The 24,878-nt window shown below is 41.6% G+C and overlaps 1 protein-coding gene across 1 annotated transcript in view; it reads right to left on the reverse strand.

Annotated features, from left to right (window-relative positions):
- HTR4 (5-hydroxytryptamine (serotonin) receptor 4, G protein-coupled) overlaps window positions 1-24,878 on the reverse strand; it is a 166,335-nt gene that overhangs the window by 138,469 nt on the left and 2,988 nt on the right. The window contains exon 4 of the mRNA XM_014543063.1: window positions 24,367-24,540. The gene's annotated coding sequence lies outside the window, so the exon portion shown is untranslated. The remainder of the gene's footprint in view (window positions 1-24,366; window positions 24,541-24,878) is intronic.

Here is a 24,878-nt window from a genome sequence, read left to right on the forward strand (position 1 = left end):
TCTGGTGAGAACAAAATGCATTTGCATGTACAAACTATGAAACACACAATCGGAAATCTTGGTGAGACCTCATGTGAGCTCAATGCTTTGCATTTAAAACTGGCGTCACACACCCCCTGGCAATGGGCAAGGAGACACCTGATTGGTGGTGTTGCTCTTATACCCATCAGGGGCAAAGCAGATGTACAGTCGTTAGTTCATCCCAGCTTGATGCCTGTGTTGGTGGCCAGGCATGTTTCATGCCCAAGGCACATAAAAAACTAACAAACAAACTGGCACCACACAGTGTAATGATAAAGAATAAAATTCAAATTTTTTGTTAAAGAAAAAGAATTTGAGTGAGAGATTGGCCTAGAAATAGACATAAAAGAGTCATTTGCATTGTTAATGCTAGGAGTATGGATGGCCACCACCAAGCCTGAAATCTTCCCTAGAGAGCCACCTGTTGGGCGAAGGCATTGTATCCACAAAGGAGTTATAGGAAAATGCATTACCTTGAGTGAACAGTTGCTACCACTATTTGAATCTCTTCCTAGATTGACAAAAAAAAAAAAAAAAAAAAAAAAAAAAAAAGCACTATGCTTGTGTTGTTGATTCACAGTGGCTGTAGTCCTATTTATCTATACCAATGATTACAAGTTAACAGACAACCCTGGCAGGTTTGGCTCAGTGGTTAGAATGTCTGCCCACAAACCCAAGGGTCTCAGGTTAGATTCCTGGTCAAAGGCATGTACCTGGGTTGCAGGTTCAATCCCCAGCCCCAGTTGGGGCAAGTGCAGGAGGCAACCAATTGATGTGTCTCTCTCACATCGATGTTTCTCTCTCACATCGATGTTTCTCTCTCTTCCCCCCTCCCTTCCATTTTCTCTAAAAATCAATGGAAAAAAATACCTTCGGGTGAGGATTAACAAAAAATAAAAAGTTAGCAGACAAGCAGAGTTGTAATAGTCATTAAAAGAATGTAAAGATAGTTTTGGGTCAGTATTAAAATCAGAAAAATGCTGACAATGAATTGTAAACCAAAAGAGGCAAATTGTGGTGTGTGTGTGTGTGCACATGTGTGTGCATGCATGTGCACTTTTGTGTGTATGACCAATCCTGCTAAGGAAGGATTGACTTAGCTGTTGGCCGAAGAATCCAAAAATATTCTGAGCAGACACAGGCTAGAGGAAAGAGAGGAATCAGTAGATAGAGTTGCAGGACAGGAATTAATAAGATAGTGAAACTGTCACCAAAGGCACTAGGGTTGATCTGCCTGAGCCAGGCTGTCTAATGAGACTTCTCACAGCCCGTAGCACAGAGTCCAGTGAAATTAAACCCTTCTCAGGGCTCTAAACACAGTGGAAACTGCTCCCTCATCATCCATCTATGACACACAGGCTGTGGAACCGAGGATGTAAAATGACTACACCTTTGAACCAATTTATTGTCTTTTGATGAGTCAAATGAAGAGATCAGGAGCTCAAACTTTGATTCTCCCATAGCTGGACTTGGATGCTGGCTCTCAACTCTATCCTGAAGCCCAGCCTCTCAGAACCTCTGCTCACCTGTGAGGTGGAAACCTGTGAGGTAGCTCATGCACGGGAGTGCTGAACGGCTTCAGTGTGTCTTTGCGTGCAAACCTCTAGGCTCAGTGCCAGGCACCTCATTATTTCTATCGTTTGTTCTACACTCTCTTCCTGCTCAAGGCAAGTCTTTAATCTGGCAGTTCATAACCAAGAATAAGCATTTGGATGATTCTATACATTTTGCTCCATGTTATGCATTGCATTATTTTGGGTAGTTGGAGGAAAGACTCAATGAAAATGTCAACAAGGAAGGCAGTTTTTAGAAAAGTGGTATTACCATATCCAAACATAAAAATAGAAGGGAAAACACGTGTTCCGGCTTCATGAGAAGAATATTTAAGGTAGCATTGTGACCCCACTGTGACACAACGGACTCTTCTGAGATGAGTATTCAATAGAAAGAAATTAAATTCTGAGCCTCAATGAAGAGAACATATGGCCTCACTTATCATGGTTCCTGGTCGTGGGAAGCTACTTTGGCCTCCCTTCCAAGCATCTCAGATTTCTGACCCATAAAGCAAGAGCATTACACTTAGACCCCGATTTCCTTCTATTTCTCACATCTTAGGATTCTATATCCATAGAGACTTAAATTCCACAAATTCTATTAATGAGCATGTGACAAAATGAAAAGAACTAGTATTGGTGGCCCTCCCTGGTAAGCATTATAGCTTGTTCCCCTCTTTTCCCACAATACATCTTTTCCCACAGCATCTGGCACTGAGCTATCCCAGCAAGTGTTCATCATTCTCATCCACCTGATGAACAACGAATCTTGAAGCAGTTCTTGAAGACTCCCTTGTGGTCCGTTTTTCTTTGTGGAAGCCCAAAGGGGTGGGGGAAATAGGAAAAATCTATGTCTAGGTTCCCATGGGAACCAAAATAAGTACAGCAATAATTACAGAGAAATGAATACACTAAAAATATCATTTTACAAGTTAAAAGAATGTCACTTCTTCAAGTATTAATATTGTACCTGCTTCCCTTTATATCCTTTAAGAGAATTTTGAAAACAGCTTATATGATCTTTATTACTTACAAAGCTTACTTCCTCTATCCTAATAATGCAATTCATATATATATTATTATGGATTGAATGTTTGTATCCCCCTAAAATCAGGAGGAAGCATCTCAGATGAGAGAAACCTGGAGACATGAAGGGACTGGTCTATGAAGAGCAGGGGTGAGGGGTGGGACTGGGGGGACTGCTCCAGGTAGATACAAAGAGCCTAAGGCAGGGGGAGTCGGGTGTATTGGCCTTACTGTTCCTTGAACATACAAGTCATGTTCCTCTGTTCCCGCTGCCAAAAACATTTCCCCCAGGATGTTTGGATATCCTCATGGTTCAGCCCCTCAACTCTTTCTCAAATGTTCAACTCTTTCAACATCTTTGCTCAAATGTTCCTCAACAAAGCCCCCTGTGACCATGTACTTTAAAATTGCATGCCCCTTCATGAGCAATCCTTACAACCCTTTCTGCCATATTGCTCTTCTTGGTGCTTTCCATCTTTATCATGTTGTATCATTTCATTTTTTATTTTGTTCATTGTCTGACTTCCTACACCAGAATGGGGGGAGCTCCCATGAATGGGAAACAGAATGTGCTCATGGAAGAAGCTCAACAAATTTTATTTTATGAATACAGGAGGTCAGGGACAGAATCAAGGATGATTTCCAGGTCTCAGGTCTAAACAATTGGGTTATGTTTTTTTTTTAATGAGCTGGGAAATACTGGGGCAATTTTTATAAAATTCTGTAATAGAATAAAACAAATTTTAATGCATATTGTTTTATAATAAAGTCAATATTTAGAATACTGTGGGGTTGAATTTGTTTTTTCAAAAAGGTGAGAAATATTGATTTTGAGGAAACTGAGAGACCTAAGTAGGTCAACTGAAGAGAGAGTTGGATCATCAGGCTCTCTCCCTCTCTCCCTTCTCCGTCCTCAGTCCTTCCCTCTACCACCTGCTTCCCTCCTGCACACATCCCTGAGCCTCCCTTATCCTTTCTCTATGGTGAGCCCTACATTCTAACTTCCCCTGTTGCCTGTTAGCACTTCCAGTAGTTGTTTATAGCTGTTGCTTCCAACCACACATAATTTGGCTTCTGAGTCCCCTGCAAACAAACATAGTGATTTTATCATACAATCACGTCCTCCTACTAATTTTCTTCAAGTCACCTTTTCGAACTACTCACCCACTTATAACTGCATGAACATCCTCTGGGTAAACAAATCTAGACCAAACACATAACCCTCTCCACCTACTTGTTCAGGTCTTTTCCTCTTTAGTAGGCCCACCTCATTCTTCTCCATTGTCTTTCATAATTAAACATGGGATTTAAGCTGCAGTGACATGGGATACCCAGTGGCTCTTCCCACGACCAAAAAGACTTCTAGAAAGCCTTTGGTGAATAACATAAACACCAGCAGAGCCACAAACTCAATGAAATGCACTCCTAATTGCTCCCTTAGCACGTTCCTCCTGATGCTAAGCATCCTGCTCCTTGCTGGCCCTGTTAGAAAAGAACTCTTTTAATTTTCTGTTTGAATGACATTCTGTAGCAGAGAGGATTAAATGGGATAATATATGCAAAGCAATTAGGACAGTGCCTGACACCTAATAGGTGCTCAATAAATGTTAACTGTTCTGAACTATCCAAGCCCTCTCCCGCTGCCTGTTACTTGATCGGGGCTTATCCAAACAGAAGCCGCCCTAACCCACCCTCCCTCCCCCAAAGGATCTTCAAAATCAGAGTGAAACCTTCCCTTTGCTGATGAACTTCATTGCCATTTCATACTTTAGAGCTTGTTAATCTTCATCTGTTTTCTGCCAGAGACCTCATAAAGGGTTGAACTTGCTATTTTAGAAATATTTTAAAAATAATGTTTAACAAAACAAGATTGTTATAAAACTAAAAACCATGAATCTTTGTTGTTTTTTGTGGTTTCTCAGTGATAGTCATACAGTGATGGGTAGAAAGTTAGAAAGTGAGTCCTGAAAAAGACCTTATCCAATTTTTATTCAATTTTTTTTCATTTTCTTTTAGGAAATCAAGGTCCAGAGGAAGAAAAGGAGTTTGTCTAAGGCCATGTAATGAGTTTGTGGCTGATCCAGGATGAAACCAAGTTTAGTGCCCTTCATACTTCCTTCCTTCACTGGCAGGAGAGTCCCCGTACAGAGCTGGAGCCAAGTCTCAATGTTGGGGTCTCATTCCACACAGATACAGAGAAAGGGGATGCTCAGGCTGTGGAGGATCCAAGACACTGACAGTCCCCCTTGCTAATGGGAGCATCTCAGGCACAGACATAGGGCCAGAAACCAGTGTATATTCCTTGATTTGTTATGGGCTCCTTGGATTTGAGCTAAACTGAATGCAGAATCAAGAACAAACCTTGGGTGGAGGTGGGGGGAATGGGGGCGGGGGGTAAGAACACATATGTAATACCTTAATCAATAAAGAAAAAAGAAAGAACAAACCAAGGATGGGGTAGGGATGGAGAAGGGAAGTGGTATGCATATTCCACATTATGTATCTGTAAGGTAAGGACCGTGTTTTTGTAATCTTGCACTTCTCAATATTTGCTGAATGAACAAATACATTCTCAGGCATTCCCAGGCATTATCCTCAAACAACATGTTAGACATATTCTAAACCCGTGTCAGAGCATCAGGCAGTTATGTGAACTTGACAATGCAAGAACTAGACAACATTAAGAGCTGAAAAAGAAGGTTGACCCAACACTGTGTTCCAAATACATATGCCTAATTAACTCATTTTCCAGTTCATTTATCCTATTTCATGCAACTTCCTAGTTCTATGTTTGCCTTAAAAGTCTTATATTTTGACAATGTTAAGACAAAATGTCCATAATCTCTGCAGTCATGGAGGAAAGACGTACAATAATCAAATGATCACACAAATAAATGCATAATTACAATTACAGTAAGTAGTGTGCAGTATGGAGAACTATGAGCAACAATAACCTAATTAATAGAGGCCAAGCTTGCAGAATGTGGAAGGTGATGTCTGTTGCAACTCACATTCTTCTCTACGCTTGAGTTCTGAACTCAGTTCTAGCTGCCTTCATGTTGAGACTCCACAATTGGTCTGACTTTTCAAATGCCATTCTTTTAGAGGCTCTGCTTCTCTTCAGAATCAGACAAGAAACTAGATTCTAGCCCTAGCTGGTTTGGCTCAGTGGATAGAGTGTCGGACTGCGGACTGAAAGGTCCCAGGTTCAATTCCAGTCAAGGGTACATGCCCGGGATTCAGGTTAGATCCCCAGGTGGGGGCACGCAAGAGGCAGCTGATCAATGATTCTCTCTCATCATTAATGTTTCTCTCTCTCTCTCTCTCTCCCCCCCTTCCTCTCTGAAATCAATAAAAATATATTTTTTTAAAAAACTAGATTCTGCCGAAACCGGTTTGGCTCAGTAGATAGAGCGTTGGCCTGCGGACTGAAAGGTCCCAGGTTCGATTCCGGTCAAGGGCGTGTGCCTGGGTTGCGGGCCCATCCCCGGTGGGAGATGTGCAGGAGGCAGCTGATCGATGTTTCTCTCTCATCGAGGTTTCTAACTCTCTATCTCTCTCCCTTCCTCTCTGTAAAAAGTCAATAAAATATATTAAAAAAACAAACAAAAAAAAACCTAGATTCTATTCATTCAACAAATAGCTATGGGGTCCCTGCTGTGTGTTCGGCATTACAGCTTAGGATACAGTGGATGCAAAATGGACCTGTTTTCTATCCTCCTCACACTACAGTCTTGGAGGAGAGGCAGATATAATCACATGATTGTACAAATAAAGATATAAATACAAGTTATAAATGCCAAGAATAACAGGAACCTATGCAAAAACATAATTTAACTCCAATTCAGTTCCTTGAAAGGCTTTTTTCTAAGAACTGAAATTCACAGAGATTTACTAACCCACTTTAGTAATGTATGGTTAACATGTAAAAAGTGGTGTATATGTATTTAATGTATATGAGTTTGATGATAAGTATATACTCATGAAACCATTACCACCATCAAAACCATAGACATATCCATTATCTCCCAAAGCTTTCTCCTGTCTTATTATTCTTTTTTATGTGTGTGGTAAGAACACTTAGCACAATATCTACTCTCTTAGAAAATTCTAAGTATACAGTACAGTATTGTCAGCTAGAGGCACTATGGTACATAGTGGATCTCCAGAACTTATTTATCTGGCATAACTGAAACTTTGACCACCTCCTCCCTTCCCTGTTGCTCCTCCCACCCCCCCACCCTGGCAATCACCATGCTACTCTCTGCTTATTTGAGTTTGATTCCTTTAGATTGCACATGTAAATGAGGTTATACAGTATCTGTCTTTCTGTGTTTGCCTTATTTCACTTAGCATAATGTGCTCCAGGTCCATCCATGGTGTTGCAAATGGCCAGGTTTCCTTTTTTTAAGGCTAAAAAGTAGTCACATGCAAAAGAATAAAACTGGACCACTATTTTATACCCTATACAAAAAGCACCCGAAAAAGGATTAAAGACCTGAGACCATAAAACTCCTAGAAGAAAACAGATAGTAAGTTCTTGGCAGTGATTTTTGGATTTGACACCAAAAGCACAGCAAAAGCAACAAGAGTGGTACTACGTCAAGCTCAACAAAGAAAACCATCAACAAAATTAAAAACAACCTATGGAACATGAGAAAATATTTGCAAACCATATCATCTGATAAGGCATTAATGTCTAAAATATATAAAGGACTCAAACAACTCAATAGCAAAAGAACAAATAATATGATTTAAAAATGGACGGAGGACCTGAGTAAACATGTCTCCAAAGAAGACAGACAGATGGCCAACAGGTACAGGAACAGGTGCTCAGCATCACTAGTCATCATGGAAATGCAAATCCAAATCACAATGAGCTATCACCTCACACCTGCTAGGATGGCTGTTATCAAAAAGACAGAAATAACAAGTGTTGGTGAGGCTGTAGTGGAAAGGGAACCCCTCTTCACTGTTGGTAGGAATGAAAACTGGTAGAGACCTTATGGAAAGCAGTCCGGAGGTGCCTTCAAAACTTAAAAATAGAACCACCATGTTGAGATGTAAAGAATGTGTACTAGTTAAAGCAGAGAGGAGTGGTGCCCCGGTGTGGATACTGGAAAAACACTGCCATCTAACCAGTTGTCCCTGGCAGCTTATTTGACCTGATGATTTAAACTGTAGCTTAGAGGGAATTGAGTATTCCAAAGTAATGAGTTAAATTGCTAGGGCCAATGAACCACATCTGGCCCTGCTGCCCGCTTTTGGACAGCTCATGAGATAAGATTGGTTTTCACCAAAGACTCGTTCATAACATAGAAAAATAATCTGAAATGTGCATTTCAATGTTTGTATGTAACATGTCAATGCAACAGGGTTGCACCCATTACCTATTGCCTATGGCTCCCTTCTTGCAACAGCAGAACTGAGTGGGGTTGTGACCCAGACTCTACATCCTGCAAAGCCCCAAATATCTGCTGCCTGGCCCTTTACAGAATACATTTGCCATGACTCTTTTTTTGGATTACAAGAAAGTGTTTCTTTTGAGAAGACAGTATTGTCAGTATTGACATTGCTGCTTAAGGAAAGGGTTTGGATATTTAACATAGTGCAGAGTGGAAGGCCAAGAACCAGAGAACTCGTTAGTTGCCTCTTCTTCCTTTCTGATCACTAGAAGCCTCCTCCTCGTGGTATCAGGGCAAGAAGTATGGACAGGCAGGTAGGTGGTGGGCAAGAAAGGCTGTGGCTGGCACCAGGGACCCCCAGAGCAATTCCCTTCAACCTGTGTAAAGTGAGTGGCCTGCTCTCTGGCCCCACGTGTTCCTAAGAGATAACTGAGAATTCCGCTGAAGCCTTCACTTTCATGTAGTATGCCACTTCGTCCCTGCTAGAATGAGGCAGTCACTTGCAGGGGTGGGTTCCAGTGGCCCATCCAAAACAAAAACAAAAATCCCTGCCTGTGGGACTTGCCATCTCCCGTGTCAGAAGCAGACAGCCAGCGTCTGGTGACACCAAGGCTGCGAGGACCTGATCCCCTTTCCCTCATCCTGCTGCAGAGACACAGGAAGGGTGAAAAGGAGCTGGCGGTATTTGGAGTGCTGACATTCCCGTTCCCCACTGTCAGGGTCAGCGGCTCCAGGTGGAGGCTGTGAGCAATGAAAGGCAGACATGCTTGGTTGCTCATTTGCACCATGCGGCTCTGACAGCTTGCAGAAACAAGGCCAAGAAGTTTAAAAGAGAAAGTCACCCTGCTCTGTTCCCTCCCTTTGGGAGAAACGTAATAAAGAGGGGAAGAGTATTCCAGGCAGAGGAAACAGTGTGCTTGAAGGCTCCCAGGCGAGAAAGATGTTGACATGTTGGAGAACAGAAAGGAGGCTGGTGTGGCTGGAGTGTGCTTGAAGGCTCCCAGGCGAAAAAGATGACATGTTGGAGAACAGAAAGGAGGCTGGTGTGGCTGGAGCTCACAGAGCAAATGAGACAGCGTAGGAGGTGAGGGCAGACAGAGGGGCTGGAGTCAGACCATGCCGGGCCATCTGAGGATATTGAACTTCATCAAATATGCCATCAGAACTCATGGGAGGGTTTTACGCTCTGGAAATCGATGGATGGTATCAAAACTCAGTATATTTTCCAAAGATGGCCATAGTGCCTGTCCCATCCCACATGCTTCTCTTTCAATGTGAAGTTGCTAGTCCTCCAAGGAGAGAAGGGGGCCCATGTTTCCTCCCCTTGAAGCTGGGCAGGACTGTGATGAGAAGGGACTCCATGCGACTTCCTAGGCTAGTTCATAACAGGTTTGCAACTTCTGCCTGGTCCTCTGGCAACCCGGTCATCATGCTGCGAGGAAGCAGGAAAACCACATGGAAAGACCATGTGAACTGTTCCCACCCCCACGGAGGTCCCAGTGGGCAGCAAGCGTTAACCTCCAGACCCAGGAGTGAGCAAGCCTTGAGATAACTCCCGCCCCCAGCTTCTGAGTCACGTCAAGCCTTCCGGTGTCCCCCTGATGACATTGTGAAGCGGGAACAAGCCTCTTCTGACATCCTGACCCCTAGAATCTGTGAGCAGAATTAAATGGCTGGTGGTGTTTTGTGCTCCTTCTCTGCAAAGGGTCAGGGAAATCAGGTTAGACAGCCATAGGGAACCAGAACAAGAAGCTAAAAACCCTAAGATCTAGGTTTCTTGAAACCCATTGTTGTCCATTCCCTTCCTTTTTTTAGTTTGTAGACAATCTACTGGTAATATTTCCCTTGGGTGTTTAACTTAACTACGTAGGATGACACAGGACCCTTTCCAGGCCTTACCTAAGGCTTCCCCTCCCAATTCTGTTGTAATGGCCTCACAAGTTCAATTCTATTACACAACCTAAAAACATATAGCAAAACCAGAGAGGGCATTTGGAAAAGACATTTTAACAGAATTTGCAATTTTATCTTGTTTCTCTTCTCTAAGGAGGAAAAACCAACGGGTAATCCAAAAATCACTCTTAGCAGCTACCGAAGATCAGAGAAGAAATGAATCTTGTATGTGAATCTGGTTTTCCCTAGCTGCAGGAAAACCTGGGCGAGATGAACGCCTGCTCACCAATTGTCACCTTCCTCACAAACCCCGGCATGACTCACTGTTCAGTCTGCGCGCAGATTTGACCAGAGCTCTGCCTTCTTACTCATCATAGCCTGTTTTCTTGGAAGCAGATCCCTCCTGTCATCACAGGGAGTTTGACGTCAGCTTCCAGGTCTCCCCAAGTGCTGGCAGGGAATTGCTCTGTGGGTACCTGGTGCCAGCCACAGCCTTTCTTGCCCTCCACCTGCCTGTCCATCCTTCTTGCCCTGGTACCATGAGGAGGTGGCTTCTAGCGATCAGAAAGGAAGAAGAGGCAACTAACCAGTTCTTTGCTCTGGTTCTTGGCCTTCCACTCTGCAGCCTCTTACTTCACAGAGATGAATGAGTGGATCGTGGGACCGCTGGTGACTACTATTTTCCCACCAGAAGAGAGTGATCACCCTCAAAGGGGAGAGCAACTTGCCCTGCCTTTGACAGTCTCTTCTGTGGCTTTTGAAAGAACTGTTCGATTTAAATATAATAGCCTTCCGGATCAAACACTTTTCATTTCTAAGAGTAGATCAATTCCAATTTACTTCTGAAATTCTGCTTTCATGAAATAACCTGTTTTACAGTCTGATGGGAGTCTGGCTTTTCCAGTACATCTTATTGAGCTGCTGGAGATTGATGAGGTGTGTGTGTGAAAGGGTTTTGCACAGCCTAACGAGCCAGGCTAAAGGAAGAGGAATCCAGTTGCCCACACCACTAACATTTCTGAGCACTTACCAGGTGTCAGGCCGTGACGATGACCACTGTCCACAAAGGAATCTGTTTATTCTTCCCAACAACCTTATGAAGTTAAAAGTAAAATGTCACTGTTTTACAGATGAGGAAACTGAGGTTTGGAGAGCTTAAGCATCCTCTATGTGGCCACACAGTTGGGTAGAGAAAAAGCTGGGACCCAACCCAGGTCAAGCAGCGCCACAGCCAGCACTTATAGGAAGGAATCCACAGTTGACTCTGACATGGAGCCAAGTTTGGGAACCGACAGCAAAGGCTTCCCGGTTTCATTCAGTTCTAATCAGGCAGCAGATCAGTTACACACAACAGTTTTGTAGGATGTCTGCGCTCCGCTGATGAATGATAATCACTGCCCACAATGTTTGCAATTTTTCTTCTTGACTGTTTGGATATAGTTGTTTTTAAAAACCCTTGAAAAGTGCTCAGCACCTAAAAATACCCCCAGTCAGCTATGTAATGTGGCTTCTCGTTTGATGTAGCTTAGGATGGAAGGCACAGTAATCATACTATCCAACGCGGAGGACTGGAGTTTGAAGGTCTGGATTATAATTCCTGGGCAGATTTGCTGGGCAATTTGTGCAAACACAACCACTCCACCCCAGCTTTGCATGGTTTCAATGGGGGTGTCAGTCAAAGGTCCCCTAACCATGTCAGGGCGATCAGATTCCCTGGGAAAGGAAAGCCTGGGATTCAAGAACGCAGCAAAAGCAGAGCACATGAATCCCCAAGAAAAGACGGAGAAGCCTGGGCCCCAGAGTTTTGCTCCTCTGAGGCCCAGACCTGTTCTTTCTAAGGTCTGGTATGTCAACTTGCCTTGGAATCTGTAACTTACTCCAGATCCTCTCAATAAATTCCTCATTGGCATACACTGGGTTTCTGTTGCTTAAAATCAAATAACTAGGCATACTGCTTATTAAAAGGGAAGAAAAATCACACAGCCTAGGTGGTCCCTAAATTCTCCCGAGATCCTAGCATTTCATGGTTTTTATATTCCCACCATCCCAGGACCTTATAAGGTTGTTTCTCCACCAAAGCATCCATCCTTCGGATGCAGGATGAAAAGGAAGAAAAAAATAATCAGGCAATTTGCCATTTTCCCATAAGTTTCAAAATAACTAACAGTTAAAAATCTGGGAAGGTTTGCATGAACTTTTCAGTCTTTATGTTTGTGTGGTTGTGGCTGAGTTTGAGGAAATTGGAATGAGCTTTGGGGATGAGAGGTCTGGATTTAAAATGATCACTGCTCCTTACCAGGGCTTAACCTTGTACACGTTGCTCCATCTTCCTGAATTGCAGAGTCCTTATCTGTGAGATGCATGTGGCACGAGGACTGATTAAGATATTGCATTGTTTTATCCTCACTCTATGTTTACCTTCCATAAACGCCCATGCACTTGTGCATGTGTGCAAACGCACGTGCATTCACACAAATGCATGTGTACAAACTCTCACACACAAATACACACACAGAATTCCAAGGACAAGAATTCTAGGCCTTTTGTGCCTCTGATTTAGAGCTTAAAGGAGATGCCTGCCTCTGGGCCTGGAGCTCTGGAGTGGTTTGTGCTAAGGGAGGTGGTACCAGAGGAAGGACAGTCCTCAAGATAAGAATGTCTCTGGGTTCTCCAGAGCTGTCCCCAAGGAGGGACCAGGACCTCACAGGGAAAGATTAGTGTCAGCAAAGTTTCCCCTCCAAGACTAGCATGGAAAGCACCTTATTGCCCAATTGAGGATACCTGCTAAGGTGGACGAAAGAGGTTATCGGTGGTCACCGGGAAGACTGGGACCACCCCAAAATCATGGGGATTGAATTTCCTGCTCTCCTGTCAAGATGGGACTCAGATTTAGATTTTACTTAATTTAGAGAGAACAATTTGACATTTCTTATATGTATGGATGCACGTCTCTGTGTGTGTGTGTACCGTACACACACGCATACATATTTTTAAAAATTGAATTATGCATTACACAATATCTACTGCTTGCTTTTTACAATTAACAACATATTCTGGATCCATGGCAACGCATATAAATATGCCTAATTATTTTTTAATAGAAGTAGGGCAGACTCATAGTTGAACAAATGCCTATGTAGAAAGTATAAAATATGAAGCAAAATTGTCCCTCCCAGTTGCAGAGGGAGCCACTGTTTACTATTTCATGTGTATTCATTTGAATATCTTAAGCACATGTGAGCATTTCTTAGGTCTGCTTTTAATTAGTCTTAAACGAAATCCGTTATGGTGGCCCAATTTCTTTTCTCCATGTGGCTATCTGAATTTTCTATCTGCCAAACACCCTACAGTCTGATTTCTAAGCCCTTCCCTAAGTAGAAGAGTGGTGAGTGGTTAGAAATAGGGACCCCAGCCAAGGATTTCTATTTCTAAAAGAGCCAGATATTTTGTTTTCTAAATCTAATTGGAAGACATAAATAACACAGTGATTAAAATGAGAATATACAAGCTACTAAACAAAACATATATAATTTTGAGTGTGATCTAGTGTTAAAAACAGGCCATAAATGGCTTTCTTCAACAACCCCCACCTACTTATTCTCAATAACGGTGAACTCAAGTCCAATTTCCATGCTTACAAACCTGTAATGGAAAAGACTTTCTAGTCTGTTTATTCAACACATCTCTCATTTATCACATGGCAACTCTGCTAGTTCCACTTATCCCAGCCAAAAGTAATTCAGGAACCTAAACAGCTGCTGCTGACCAATAGAATTTCCAGAAAACACTATTTAAAAACAATTTTGATTACATATCCAGTCTTCTCTGTATTCCCTATAACAATTTCTTGCCTGCGGAGGAATCTTGAGCATGTCAAGAGCTTAGCTCTAGACCACAATGCATTAAGCCCCACTTAACACTACAGTTATCTGTTTGGTCATACAATCCCCAGTATTGCCCCTAAAAGGAACTCACTCAAATGCCATAGAAAGGAGTGTGCGCTTCTCTAGGTATTAGGGAGCCATCGGAAACTTTCAAGTAAGGGAGTGGCACATATGATCTGCCTTTTGGGAAGGTGACTTTAGCAGCTTCAGGAAGAGGGATTAAGGTAACTGGAAATTGGATGTGATGCTCAAATCCATGGTCCAGGCTAGTCATGATGAAGGCCCAAACCAGGAAAGTTATAGTAGAATGATATGGTCCAGGCAGATCTAAGAAGATAAAATCAGTACGTAAGAGAATGACAGGGTCAAAATAAACTCCGGGTTTGTAGCATGAGTGGCCTAATGGTGGTACAAAGTGCTAATGTAGGGGAGAAACTCTCAAGGGGGTGAGAATGGGCAATAAGGAGTTCTATTAAGGGAAAGTTGTGTTTGGAACATCTACTAAGTGTCCTTCATGTCATGTATAAAGAAAGCAAAAGCCCAGCTTGCGTGGCTCAGTGATTGAGCATTGACCTGTGAACCAGGAGGTCATGGTTCAATTTCTGGTCAGGGTACATGCCTGGGTTGTGGGCTCATCCCCAGTAGGGGGAATGCAGGAGGCAGCTGATCGATAATTCTCTGTCATCATTGATGTTTTTATCTCTCCCTCTCCCTTCCTCGTTGAAATCAATAAAAATATATTTTAAAAATAATAAAATAAATAGAGCAAGAAAAATAATCGAATATGGGAATCAAGACTATGGTTGGAAAGTATTCATGGCAAAGAGGGAGAAGATTATATGAGAGATGTTGCAGATCTACAGAGGGACACACAAGAACTTTCCACAATTTTAGTTCCCAGGGTCACAAGACTCATTTTTCACCCAAACTTGTCACACTCAACAAAGAAGCTGACAGTGGAAGCCATCGGCTGAGCCCAGAGGGACTCCCAGGCTTATGCTACTAAACTTCATATCCTTACAAATATCCAAAGGATGCCAGGGACAAAGGCTTCCCCTTGTGAAAGGAAACCTAAGAGCCAGCTCTCTCCCCTGCCTTCCAGATGGCATTACACATGTCGACTAGAAATGTTCAGGAAGCTCTTTCTTCTTCGTAACCAAGAGAAACATTTTCCTTCTTTGGAAACTGCTCCCACTTTGTCTCCCTGCTAAAATGGAATCTGATGTGTGGTGTGTTTTTTTTCCTGAATTATCCATGACTGGTCCCTTGCACAGTTTGTGCTCTTGGTAGATACTCTGCAGTGGACAGATAAGGATGGGGCTCAGTGACGTATGTGTCTCGGCTAGTTTCCTTAGCGATGCCCCAGCAGGCTTCCAGCTCCCCTACAAACCTGCTTCTGAGTCAGCCTGCTTTCGGCTGCAGTCCAGACCCTGCTGGAACATCACTTTTAAAATAATAACGACTATTTCTATTATGGTACTTTACGGTGTATAAAAATCTTTTTTTGTCCTTCTCTCATTTCACCTCCTTAGCACAATCTTACAGAGGAGATGTTATTAATATCACCATTTTATAGATAAAGAAATTGAGGCTCACAAAAATTTAATGACTTGCCTAAATTGCATAGCAGGAAGTCAACAGAAGAGGATGAGGTTTGGAAACAGGGGCTCATGGAGTTTGCTCACCTTGGACAATAGTGGCCACTGAGTCGTGGCCAGATGCCCCCATTCAGTCTGAAGACCAGATAGGGGTTATTTCAGCCCCAGGATGAAACAGGGGCAGTTCTTCCCTCTGAATTAAGATATGTTCAAGATTTACTGAGAAAGTCTAGTTTAGGGACAGTAATGATAAAGGACTTCTTAATTCAGCAACCAGCTTGCACCCCAGCCAGTTTGTATACTGCTCATCATATAACAGTTGTTCTATGGACTCATCACATGTGTGCCCCTAAAGTTGGTCAACATATAAATGTAATATTGCTTTAACTGTTGATATGGCACTGATATGGCAAAATGTCAGATATAACATTGAGTTGAATGGTTTATTGAAATAGCCAAGAGTTGATAGAACTTGTTGGAATAATTGGTACAGCTTACTATCCAGCTGGCAGCTAAGAAAAAAGGTGCATGTTTACTGGCATATGGATGTGTGTGTATATAGGAGGGGCTAGAGAGAGCAGGAGAGTGCCCTCTTCAAGGAGATGCACATGCTGATGGGTGATGAAGTTACACAGTGCACAACTGTGGATGCTTGTATAGAATCTCTCAGACATGGGATTAGTATTTGGTACATGAAACTAGTGTTTGCATTGCAAATACTGCTTACTTGTTCACAGCCCTTTGAATCTCTTCATCTCTTGAAGGGAGCTAGCTCATATCTCTAGTGTTTAAATATGAGCCACACACTCAAAAACCCGAGAACTGCTGTTCTAACTTCTCTTTCTGGAAAAAATCAAAATGAATATTTAAGATACTTGATTTGCAAAAGTTTTTGAAAGGTCATTGGAAATTTTTAAAGACCATTGGGTTCAACTGTTCATCCAAATTTAGACTCTATCTGCAAAAAAATATTCTACCTGCTCCACCTGACCCATTGATGGGAGTATCATTGATGTTTTTATCTCTCCCTCTCCCTTCCTCGTGGAAATCAATAAAAATATATTTTAAAAATAATAAAATAAATAGAGCAAGAAAAATAATCGAATATGGGAATCAAGACTATGGTTGGAAAGTATTCATGGCAAAGAGGGAGAAGATTATATGAGAGATGTTGCAGATCTACAGAGGGACACACAAGAACTTTCCACAATTTTAGTTCCCAGGGTCACAAGACTCATTTTTCACCCAAACTTGTCACACTCAACAAAGAAGCTGACAGTGGAAGCCATCGGCTGAGCCCAGAGGGACTCCCAGGCTTATGCTACTAAACTTCATATCCTTACAAATATCCAAAGGATGCCAGGGACAAAGGCTTCCCCTTGTGAAAGGAAACCTAAGAGCCAGCTCTCTCCCCTGCCTTCCAGATGGCATTACACATGTCGACTAGAAATGTTCAGGAAGCTCTTTCTTCTTCGTAACCAAGAGAAACATTTTCCTTCTTTGGAAACTGCTCCCACTTTGTCTCCCTGCTAAAATGGAATCTGATGTGTGGTGTGTTTTTTTTCCTGAATTATCCATGACTGGTCCCTTGCACAGTTTGTGCTCTTGGTAGATTCTCTGCAGTGGACAGATAAGGATGGGGCTCAGTGACGTATGTGTCTCGGCTAGTTTCCTTAGCGATGCCCCAGCAGGCTTCCAGCTCCCCTACAAACCTGCTTCTGAGTCAGCCTCCTTTCGGCTGCAGTCCAGACCCTGCTGGAACATCACTTTTAAAATAATAACGACTATTTCTATTATGGTACTTTACGGTGTATAAAAATCTTTTTTTGTCCTTCTCTCATTTCACCTCCTTAGCACAATCTTACAGAGGAGATGTTATTAATATCACCATTTTATAGATAAAGAAATTGAGGCTCACAAAAATTTAATGACTTGCCTAAATTGCATAGCAGGAAGTCAACAGAAGAGGATGAGGTTTGGAAACAGGGGCTCATGGAGTTTGCTCACCTTGGACAATAGTGGCCACTGAGTCGTGGCCAGATGCCCCCATTCAGTCTGAAGACCAGATAGGGGTTATTTCAGCCCCAGGATGAAACAGGGGCAGTTCTTCCCTCTGAATTAAGATATGTTCAAGATTTACTGAGAAAGTCTAGTTTAGGGACAGTAATGATAAAGGACTTCTTAATTCAGCAACCAGCTTGCACCCCAGCCAGTTTGTATACTGCTCATCATATAACAGTTGTTCTATGGACTCATCACATGTGTGCCCCTAAAGTTGGTCAACATATAAATGTAATATTGCTTTAACTGTTGATATGGCACTGATATGGCAAAATGTCAGATATAACATTGAGTTGAATGGTTTATTGAAATAGCCAAGAGTTGATAGAACTTGTTGGAATAATTGGTACAGCTTACTATCCAGCTGGCAGCTAAGAAAAAAGGTGCATGTTTACTGGCATATGGATGTGTGTGTATATAGGAGGGGCTAGAGAGAGCAGGAGAGTGCCCTCTTCAAGGAGATGCACATGCTGATGGGTGATGAAGTTACACAGTGCACAACTGTGGATGCTTGTATAGAATCTCTCAGACATGGGATTAGTATTTGGTACATGAAACTAGTGTTTGCATTGCAAATACTGCTTACTTGTTCACAGCCCTTTGAATCTCTTCATCTCTTGAAGGGAGCTAGCTCATATCTCTAGTGTTTAAATATGAGCCACACACTCAAAAACCCGAGAACTGCTGTTCTAACTTCTCTTTCTGGAAAAAATCAAAATGAATATTTAAGATACTTGATTTGCAAAAGTTTTTGAAAGGTCATTGGAAATTTTTAAAGACCATTGGGTTCAACTGTTCATCCAAATTTAGACTCTATCTGCAAAAAAATATTCTACCTGCTCCACCTGACCCATTGATGGGAGTCTCACTATCTCACAAGATGGTCTGATGTTTCTACCACACATTTCCCTGTTTGCAACAAATTCTTCTGGCCTTCTTCAGGGTCAGTGCCTGTGGCTGCAGGTCATGCATTCCCCCTTGTTTTTGTGGACAGAGGATCACAGGCTTCTGCCTGGATCCTGCCAGCAGCAAATGGCCCACCAACTCTTGAAGCAGCACATTCTTAATATTTTCTCTCATATTGATTAATATTCTGCCTTTTTTGGCTCCAAGGAGAGGCAATTAAGAGAAAAAGATAAGGTTTTGGGTTTTGAAATCAGATAACCTGCATTTAATTGCCATCTGTGCCACTTCCTGGTTCTGCAACTTGGGATGAATTACTTAACACTTTGGAGTGGCAATGTGCTCATCTATAAATAAGAGAGAATAAAAATAATAATACCCACCTCTCATAACTATGGTAAGCATTAGTTAAAATAACGCATATAATATTTTTATAAGAGCAGTGCTTGGCACATAGGAGTTATGTAATTAACTGTAGCTACAATTAATATTCTGCACTTTGTTCTTACTTAGCTTGGCCTATGGAGTCTTTTGAAATAGATCAGCAAGCTCTTCTACATGTAAGCCTTCTCCTATATGTAAAACTGCTGTCATTGACACCCATGCCTTCTCTTAGGTAACACTGCAAAGTAAGCAAAAACCATTTCTGTACCCAAGAGTTAAGTAAAAGATAGCAATGCTCATCATTGACATTCTGAAGAATAGGAGTTGGCCCCTAAATAAGCCTGTAAGAGATTCATAACATGATATAACAGTGAAGAGACTACCCAACGGGGATTCCCGAGAAATGGATTGTATTTGCTCTACGTCTTGGGCAAGTCGTTTGACTACTCCAGTATGTTCAGGTGCAGAAGAAAGGAAAGGAAACAAATGTCACAACACTTTGTGGGCATTAAGGGGATAACAGGCAAAACTACTGGGAGAACAGTGCTCAGCACATAATAGGCATTCAGCTGATATTGGTTGATTGTATTTCTAGACCTGATATTTTGACACCCATTCAGACTAGGTAGTTGAATATAGCCTTTCAGCTTATGGTTGTGATGGCTTCTTTTTCTAGTCTCCCTGCTTCTAGTCCATCCCTGAAAGTCTGGTTCTAATCATGTGCTCAGAATCCAAAAGCAGAATATACAGAGCATGACAATCATGGATCAAAATCTATGGGAAATGATCAAAACAGTGTTTGGAGAAAAGTGTATAGCTTTACTTGTCTTTATTCTTTTAAAAGAATGAAAGAACTTAACTAAATTCTCACCTTATTTTATAAGATAAGGAAATGAGTGGAAAAAAAACAAAAAACCCACAGGAGACTAAGAAAGTAAATGTGACAAAATAAACAACTAATTAGTTGTATAATAAAGAAATTAGAAAGTTATTAATATAACCAAAAATATTTGTTTTAAAAGACTAACAAATGTCCAACAGATAGCAAATTAATTAAAAAGCTAATAAAATTATAAATGAGGCAGGAAATAGAGTATCCAAGATAATGAAGTTGGGGAAAAAATGTATCAGGAAACACTTTGCACAGTTAAATGCTAATTATTTTTAAATTCCATTTGAAATTAAGTATTTTTTAAAAAACATATATTTTTTATTGATTTCAGAGAGGAAGGGAGAAAGAGAAAGAGAGAGAAAATCATGGATCGACTGCCTCATGCATGCCCCACACTGGGGATAGAGCCTGCAACCTAGGCATGTGCCCTGACCGGGAATCGAACCGTGACCTCCTGGTTCATAGATCAATGCTCAACCACTGAGCCATACTGGTTGGGTGAAATAAAGTATTTTTTCAAAAGTGAGGGGATTGTCTAGGTACTGACTATGCACCCTGTCACAGTACTGGGTGTTTTGTGTACGTGTGATAACCCTGTGATATAAATATCTGTCCTCCCTTTACAAACAAAGACTGAAATTTAGAGAAATGAAACTATATGCCCAAGGTCACCCAGCTACTAAGGGATGCAGCTGAAATTCAAATCCAGATCTACACTATTTATACTTTTCCATGTTTTCATCCTAAAAATGTAATCAAAATAGTCACAATAGGAAAGAAGAAATTTAAATATCCAGTAATGAAATATGTTGAAAAACTGTTCACACACCGCACAAACACAACTGGATAAATTTGTTTAGATCAAAACTCTCCAAATTTTCAAATAGAAGCCTAACTACCTGTCATTCCTCAAAAAAAGGAAACAAAAGCAAACTAACTAAACTACTATAAAAAGAAATAACAGTCTTAATTTTAATTGTGATTAGGCTATCCACTCATACACACACCCCTATATTCAGTTTTCCCCTTATGGACATGAATTTTTCTATAAAAAATCAAATAAAATGAGGTGATAAATTATTACATGCTAGAAGATGATATCATTTATATGAAATTTCCAGAATAGTACATCTATAGAGACAGAAAGTATGTTGTGGTTGCCCAGGGCTGGGATAGGTGAGGAAGGCAGGAGGTAGTATAGCTTAAAGATATGGAATTTATTTCTGAGATGATAAAATTATTCTAAAATGAACTGTGGTGATGGTTGCACATATTTGTGAACATACAAAAAACCACCTATTAGTTTGCTAGGGCTGCCATACCAAGATACCACAGACTGGATACTTGGAAATTTCTTATCTTATGGTCTGGAGGCTAGAAGTCTATAATCTGACATCAGGGCAGGGTTTCTCCAAAGCCTCTGTCCTTGGCTTTCGATGGCTGCCCTCCTGCTGCTTTGTCCTCACATGGCCGTCCTTCTGTGCACACGCACCTCTGGGGTCTCTTCCTCTTTTTATAAGGACACCAGTCGCATGGGATTAAGGTCCCACCTAAAGGGTTTATTTCTACTCATCACCTCCAAGTATAGTTACATTCTGAGGTATTGGGAGCTGGCACTTTGACAAATGAAGTTGGGGGTGGAGGAACACAACCCAGCTTGTAACAGAATCAAATTGTACACCTTCAAAGGATGAATTGTGTGATCTGTGAATTTCATCCTAATAAAGCTGTGTTCAAAACAGTATAAGAATGCTCTCTTAAAATGATAAAAGAAATATTTAATTAAAGCCAAAATTTAACTTCAGTCATTCTCCTTAAAAACAAAATTCTGGTATTACAGAGCATTTGGGATGAAGGACATATGGATGACAGATGAGATTAGAGAAGGGAAGGGCAGCTATAAACTCTTGGAGAAAAAGAAAACTAGGCAAGAAAGGAGATGACCTCAGCATGCTACTACATTTGGCCCCGCAGTGTGTCAGATTAAGTCATCATATTGATGCACTCAGCTTTCCAATTTATTGAGCAGCTACTATGTGCTAAGCACTCTCCTAGGTGTGACATACAATAGTACACAAAATGAAGGCCCCTGGGGTCATGGAGCTCCTGGTCTAGCTAGAGCAGGGATACAAACAATAAAATGCTATATAACCAGTAAGTGATTTCAATATGACTGAAAAAAATTAAAAGGTTGAACAGAATGAGGGGACCTAAAAATGCTGAGGGGAGGCAAGAGGGGCGGGTTGAGAGGAGGGTAAGAATGTTCACCATACAAATATTAGGGGCCCCAATAGAGACCCTAAGGTAAGAGTATGTCTGACAAATAGCAAGAAAACCATCATTGCTGGAAAGATGTGGGCAAAGGAAAGGGTAAGAAAAGCCTAGATCAGAAGGTGATGAGAGCCAGCTGATGCAGGCCTTAGGGTATTTTATGGATTTGGGCTTTTACCCTGAGTAACAGCAAGGTTGGAAGCAGGGAAGTGACAAGACTGTCCTTGCATTTTAGAAGGAGCCCACTTGTGGCTGTGCCGAGACTAGAATGTAGGGCAGAAAGGTTAGAAACAGGGAGCTATTACATGCACAAGTAATGAAGAGTGGATATAGATTTTTTTTAAAATATGGCATATACTGTACACGTGGCGAGGATGAGGGCATAAAGCAGAGCAGGTATGAGAGTTAAATCATCATCTTCCATAACAAGGAGTCAAGTAGGCAATATCTAAAATTACTACAGAAGAAGTAAAAGCATAGCATTGGAAATTACATGAATTAGCCCCGCTAGTGTGTTTCAATGGTTCAGCATCAACCCATGAACCGGGAGGTCACAGTTCAATTCCCGGTCAGGGTTGCAGGCTGGATCCCCAGTGTGGGGGCATGCAGGAGGCAGCCGATCAATGATTCTCTCTCATCATTGATGTTTCTCTCTCTCTCCCCCTCTCCCTTCCTCTGTGAAATCAATAAAAGTATATTTATGAAAAGATAAAATTACATTAATTAAAATAAGAGATAGCTAAAAATAGTTGGAAAAGATTGCCACCAGAGAGAGAAACTGGGGGAGAGGGACAAGGAACAGCTGTTTCTTAGGGGCCTTCCACCTCATGTTTTTAACCACATGAACTTATCGCTTACATTTTTAGAGAGGACCAGATCAAGTTTGCCATTGAACTTCATAATTGATGTTGGGTCGGGGATTTGGGCAATTGCAATAAATTACAAAGGAAGAAGTCTAACTGTTGGGAAAGTATATGTAAAATATCATTATTTGCAGATGGCAGAATGCCTAGTTAAAACAAAAGTCAACTAAAATATTTCAGTAAAGGGATCAGATAAAGAGGCATTTTTTAACTTGCTGGCTCATATACTGTCATGTTTAATAAATGTTTCTCTTAAGTAGACAAGAATTTTTTCACTACTAGAAGTTCAGTGCTAAATTCAGCATTCAACTATAGTTAATGATTAATATCTGAGAAACTTGCTCTTTTTAATTCTTAAAAGCTAAATAACCACCCAGTTTTATTTGTGGCTTAATACTACTTACTGCTTTAAGTTCATTTTGGAAGAAAAAAGAAAACATTGTATCCTTTCCTCCTGGATATTTTTTTTGTTTAGAAGCAATTGCTGAGCAGATGAATAAGCAGTTCAAGTCCATGCCATGCTCTGGTCCAAAGTCAAGGGCAGGTCACGACAGATGGCTTTTCACATTCACTTCCCATACTCTGGGAAGGGGAGTAGAAAGTGGTTTCCACCTGAGTTCAAGTCAACAAGTCATATACTCACATATTCACTCATCCACCATTTATTCATCCATCATTCAAATCCTTCCTGAGCAAAGTAAGCCCAGCATCAAGAATCAGGGAGAAAGCCCAGCCATCCGTGGGCTCGTGTGAACCAGGCATTTAAAGGACAGTGACAGCACAGTGCAGGCAGGACGCAGAGAGAACTGTGCCCAGAATCAGAGTCAGCAGAGGTGGAAAGTGTTGGGAAGAGGGAGTGACAGCGAGGCCGGAAAGGAAGTGGGTTGCATTGGTTGATTAAAAGTGATCGAACACTTGAGCACCTGAAAAGGAGGGACACGGTAAAGTGACAGAGAAAGAGTGTTGTTCAATGGTCCTAACCTCAAAGGTCCGTGGGAGCCAGGCAGGTGATATGAGTGTGCAGCATGGGCTTGGTGCGGGGAAGACAAGAGAGAGTAGTGCAGACTGTGGCAAACCGTGGAGACCATGCTCCGCTCAAGGGAACAACCCCTCCACAGCTCCAGTGATTGACACTAAGCAGGACCTAGGCTCCCGTATCTTTTAAAATTCCAACAAAAATCCAGATTTGTGTTGGGGTGTGTGTATATGAAATTGTTAGTGAATTAAAATGCCTTAACATTATAATAATAAAATCTACTCCTCCCCCCCCCCAAAAAAAATGTGGCTGATTTCAAGCTAAGAGCTGTTTGTTTGCTACCCCTGGCATAGTGGTTGAATTTTTCTGGTCTATACTTCCTAAAATAAATCACTGAAGCTATCCCAAGCCTCAGTTTCTGCATCTACAATAACAGTATTTAATCTAATTTATTTAAATTATAGGATTTTGGCAAGAACTAAATGAGGGAATGATGGTACAGCTGTAACCCCTTTAAAATGCTGCTTTGTTATCAAGTTGTCTTTGATATCATTTTATTAAGCTATGCTGCATATACATAGAAATGATTGCAGCACATTACATAGAATGAATCATTACAATACACTCTGTACTCACATGCGTGTTCGCCACCAATGGAAGCTCCAGAACCAGCTGTGTGGAAGCGATGCATCAAGGTGTGTAGTTTGCCCTGCTGTTAATTTCCTTCCTGCCATTTGTTTTGCATTCTGGCAACCAGTGCTGACCCGTAATAGCTGATCAAGATCGGGCAGGTGACAGCGCTGGATCCCCCTAAGGGTGACAAAGGAAAGGTGTCTATCTCCAGGCTGAAGTGCAAGTGCTCCAGGAGGCTTTCAGGAAGTGACTGCAGCCCAGAGGATGTAGATGAACTGGAAGCGGGTTGCTGACCTGGGGAGGTACAAAGGACATCCCCGCAGCCCAGGAGCATCAACCAGAAATTGAATTAAGGGAAATTGTAATTAAGGACATAGGATGGTCTCAAGGAATTTGAAAAGAATGGAACAGCAATAGCCAATGAGCGATGTATGCAAGCATATCGAAGGAGTATGCCCCACAGACCTTAATTTACCCAGCAATCCCATTTCCAGAAATTCCCACTTTGAGCTAAA

Source organism: Myotis brandtii, unplaced genomic scaffold (assembly GCF_000412655.1).
Source record: "Myotis brandtii unplaced genomic scaffold, ASM41265v1 scaffold32, whole genome shotgun sequence".
Lineage (NCBI taxonomy): Eukaryota > Metazoa > Chordata > Mammalia > Chiroptera > Vespertilionidae > Myotis > Myotis brandtii.